The sequence below is a fragment of the Mandrillus leucophaeus genome, unplaced genomic scaffold (assembly GCF_000951045.1).
Source record: "Mandrillus leucophaeus isolate KB7577 unplaced genomic scaffold, Mleu.le_1.0 Scaffold243, whole genome shotgun sequence".
NCBI lineage: Eukaryota > Metazoa > Chordata > Mammalia > Primates > Cercopithecidae > Mandrillus > Mandrillus leucophaeus.
In genome coordinates, this window is record NW_012102510.1 from 2,121,819 (window position 1) to 2,126,956 (window position 5,138).

Genomic DNA, 5,138 nt, shown 5'->3' on the forward strand with positions numbered 1-5,138 from the left:
ACCTGCCCAGGCCGTCTGGGGTCGCGGGGCCAGTTCATGGGCAGTCGCCGCCGCACTTCCTAAAGGGGACGCCAGAGGTCGCCGGCGCCTAGCGGGAGCATCGGCTTGGAGCGGCTAGCCTTGCGGTCTCGAGTCTCGTCTCTGGCGCCACGGCGAAGTGTTTAATCTCAGGCTAGTGTGCAGCCCCCCTTGGCCCAGTAAGGTGGGGGCTGTCAGTGAACCGAGCAGCCCCGAAGCCACGTTAGCCCCTACATCTCTCTTTCCTCATCTCTCAGGTTGCCTTCCAGCCCCAGAATCTGCTAGGTTTCATTCAAACCTCTGTTCTCATCAGACTGAAACGTGAGGACTGATAGGGAGTTGGAATCGGGGGAGGGCGTTGAAGTATCTCCTTCCTCACTTGAGGGAATAGACTTCGTCTGCGCTGTGCTACTAATCCCCTTGGGGAAGAGGGTTGAACCAGAAGGAACTGAACGCTTACCATTCCTGGTAAATGAGCAGTAGCTGGTCCTAAGGTGGTGGTTGGGGGGGATGGGGGTTACCCTGATGACCTTTCTTGTATGTTGCTCACCTGGTAGCTCAGAGTCTTTTAATGACTCTTAGGACGAAGCCCAGCTCTGAACAAAATTATGGCGTGGACTCTCAAGGATGAAGCCTCTTGGAACAAATTCTCAGGAAAACTAGAATCTTCAATCCGCCTTGCTCCTCTGGTCAAGGAAGAAACAGGGTCAGATTAATCACTGAATTCCCAGTGCTTAGCACTGTACTCGTGTTTATTGAACCACTCTGAAATCTCTACCAAAACTGTCCATGTTTTCGCTCCCAGGGGAGTTTGCATTTTTAAGAGGATTCATTGAAGAAGGTGATGCTTAACCAAATGGAATAATAGGGTAGAGGTAGCATTGGGTAAGAAAACTCTTCGGAGTACTGCGGCCTTCCTGGTTCCCCTGTAGGTGAGCACTCTGCCAAAGCTGCTTAGTGGTTTCTTTACAGCAGGGAAATCTCTTCATCTAGATTTTAGCTAGCTCCTTTCCCAACTCCTCTAGGCAGTCACTCAGCCCCTGCAAACATCCATATACCTTGAAGTTCCACACAGGTTCCCAATAAAATTGCAAATACTTAAAACCTGGATGAGCACTGTATTGGTCGTAATATTATGCCCCCTTGGGTGCCCAGTACTCAAGGACAGAATTTCTCTCTTTAGAAAAGCTCTCTTCAACTCAGGAGCTACCTTGAAAGTACAGACTTCTTAGTATTTGTGGCAGATTGTATTTTTTAAAAAGATGACCACAGTCATATTTCCAATCCCAGAACCTTACCATCCCCCATCAGGAAGGGGCATCTATGTTCCCTCCCCTTAAACCTCAGTGGACCTTTGTGACTCCCTCAAAGAATATAATGTGGTCATGGAGATTATGTGATTTGTGAGGCTGGGTCACAAAAGGTAATCTAGCTCCTGCCTGTTTCATTCTGTCACTTTCCACTCTAGCTAGGCTGGGCACAGTGGCTCACACCTATAATCCCAGCACTTTGGGAGGCCAAGGCAGGTGGATCACCTGAGGTCAGGAGTTCAAGACCAGCCTGACCAACATGGCGAAACCCTGTCTCTACTAAAAACACAAAAATTAGCCAGGCATGGTGGTGTGCACCTGTAGTTCCAGCTAGTTGGGAGGTGGTGGCACAAGAATCACTTGAACCTGGGAGGCAGAAGTTGCAGTGAGCCAAGATTGTACCACTGCATTCCAGCCTGGGTGACAGAGTGAGACCCTGTCTCCAAGAACAAACAAACAAACAAAAAACAAATAAACAAACAAAGAAATCTAGCTACCTGGAAGCTGACACACTGAAGAAACCATGTAGAGAGACCATGTAGCAATAGGGGCAGATGCTACAGGAGACCCAACTTTTTGAGTGTTCCCAGCCCAAATGCCATGCATGTGAATGAATGAGTCTTCAAATCAATTCACTCCCAGCCACCATCTTACTGTAGACGTATGAGAGGCCCCAAGCAAGAACCATGTCGCTGAACCTAACCAGCATCTGCAACTGTAACATAATAAAATGATTGATGTTATTTTAAGCTACTAAGTTTGAGGGTGGTTTCTTCTACAGCAATAGATAACCAGAAGAGTATTTATTATGTAAAGCAGTTCCCTTGGGTAGAGTATGAAAAGACTAGTCCCAACCATTCACAAATACACACCAAAGAAAACACTCCATTATCTGTACATATTTATGTGTGAAAACTAACATATATAATACAGGAGTTCTGATTTCAGTTAACACAGAATAATCACACTAAACCCATTACCTGCTACTGAATGCAATTATAAAATGTGAACAGAATGCATGTAGCAACTATTTGAGGACTCTGGAAAGTAAATTGTACCACATAAACTGAGGAAAAACAACAGAATTTGAAGTAAAACTAAGCTGGCAGTGAATTTACCATTTATTTCCTCCAGTCTCCACTAGACTGGACTCAAGGAAGCTTAAAACCCAGAAGGGAGCATCAACATGGACAGAGAGAGCTCCAGGAAAAGCAGAAAATTGGTCTCCTACTATTCAGAGAAAGTAAGAGAAATGTGCCATTTTTTTCTTTTCGCCATTCTCTTACATCTTAGCCAATAAGTAATCCCACTGTGGCAGCTGAGTCAACAGTGACAATGGAGACAGCAGTACCTTCAAGCACCCAAAATTGCTAAGGGAGGGGAGAACCTTCCTCTCTGTTTGGAGTAGCTCTGGTCCCAAGACAGTGGGGTCAAACCCTCAATGATATGTATTTTTTCACTCCGTCTGTCCTGATGCTTGGCCCAAGACATGGGCAGAGTTGCAGGAAATACATAACAGAGAGTATTAAATAAAGACCCAGATTTCTGGACAGGCACGGTGGCTCACCCCTGTAATCCCAACACTTTGGGAGGCCGAGGTGGGTGAATTGGTTGAAGCCAGGAGTTGGAGAACAGCCTGGGCGATGTAGCAAGACCCTGTTTCTATGAAAAATTTGAAAATACAATTAGCTGGGCACAGTAGTGCTTGCCTGTAGTCTTGGCTACTCAAGAGGCTAAGGTGGGAGGATCACTTGAGCTCAGGAGTTTGAGGCTACAGTGAGCTATGATCACACCACCATATTCCAGCCTGGGCGACAGAGCAAGACCCTGTCTTTAAATAAGTAAATAGCCTAGATTTCTTGCCAATTGATTAAAAGGGGAACTCCAAGGCATTACAAAGTACCAAGGAGACAGTAGAGAGGAGAGGACCTTGGGAAAGGTCCTCATAAAGTTTTTATGAACTCCTAGGTTCACCCCAACCTACACATGGATCTGATCCTAAACAGCATACCAAAGACTGTGATAATTGAACTAAGAGGCAGACCACCACCCAAGCCCTAGACTAGCCACTGGATAAAGCACATGTAGGACAGATCTGAATAGCATTACAGACTTTTGAAAACTGAATTGACTTTGGAGCCACTATCCAGAAAAGGCATGTCAGAACTTGTGATCTAAACCCAAGCATGTCTATTACAAGCTAAAACCCAATATGAATAAAACAAAAACCCAATAAAACAAAAATATGAATATTTCCCCATAGTATTAAAACAAGATACAAAGCCCTATAACATAATATTCAAAATGTCCAGGATACAACCCAAAATTATTCAACACCTGAAGAACCATGAAAATCTTAAGTTGGGTGGGAAAAGGCAAATATAACAGACACCACTGCTGAGGTGACACCAATGTTGGAATTAACTTTAAAGCAGCTATTATAATGATGCTCCAACAAGTAAGGACAAATAATCTTGAAATGAATGTAAGGATAAAAGACTCAGCACAGGAGTAAAAGATAAAAAGAAGAACCAAATTGAAATTTTGTCTGGGCACGGTGGCTCACACCTGTAATCCCAGCACTTTGGGAGGCCAAAGCGGGTAGGTCACGAGGTCGGGAGTTCTAGACCAGCATGGCCAACATGGTGAAACCCCGTCTCTACTAAAAATACAAAAATTCACTGGGCATGGTGGCACGTGCCTGTAATCCTAGCTACTGGGAGGCTGAGGCAGGATAATCATTTGAACCCGGGAGGTGGAAGTTGCAGTGAGCCGAGATCACACCACTGCACTCCAGCCTGGGTGACAGAGTGACACTCCATCTCAAAAATTAAAAAAAAAAAAAAGAGATTTTATAAGTGAAGAATGCAATAGCTGGAATTTTAAAACTGGATGGATGCAATAGCAGAATAGAGATGAAAGAGTCAGTAAATATGAAAATAGATCAATAGAAATTATCCAACCTGAATAGCAGAGAGGAAAAACTGAGAAATAAATAAACAGAGCCACAAAGACCTATAGGAGATAACAAAATATCTAACATTTGTGTCTTTAGAGTTACAGAAGGAGAAGAGAAACAGTGTGGTACAGAAAAAAAAAAAGATGTGAAAATATTGTAACCGAAAACATTTCAGATGAAGCAAAAGACACCAACCTGCAGATTGAAGAACCTCAGCAAACCCCAAACAGGATAAACCCAAAGAATGAAAGCATAGACATATTCAAACTGCTGGAAAGAAAATAAGTTTAAAACAGAAAGATAAAAATGAGGACATATTACATACAGGGTAACAACAATTCGGATGACTATGGATTTCTCATCAGAAACCAAGAAGGTCATAAAGACATGCACAGCATTTTCAATGTGCTGAAAGAACTATTAACCAAAAATAATACATCCAACAAAAATAGATTTCGGTGTGAAGAAATAACACCAATACTGTACAATCTCTTCTAGAGAGTCGGACAGCTGAAGAAAAGAAAGCTACTTACCAATATCTCTCATGAACTTAGACATAAAAAGTCTTAACAAAATATTAGTAAATTGAATCTAACAATGTATAAAAAGAAGTATACACCATGACCAAGTGGTATTTATCCTAGGATTACAAGGCTTATTCAACATGAGAAAATCAATCAATGCAATCCACCATTTTACTGTCCAAAGAAGAAAAGCGGCCAGATGTTCTTCCCCGAGAGTCCTCGGGGTTTCCTGCTTCAACAGTGCTAGGACGGAACCCGGCGCTCGTCCCCCATCCTGGCCGGCCGCCCATAGCCAGCCCTCCGTCACCTCTTCACTGCGCCCTCGGA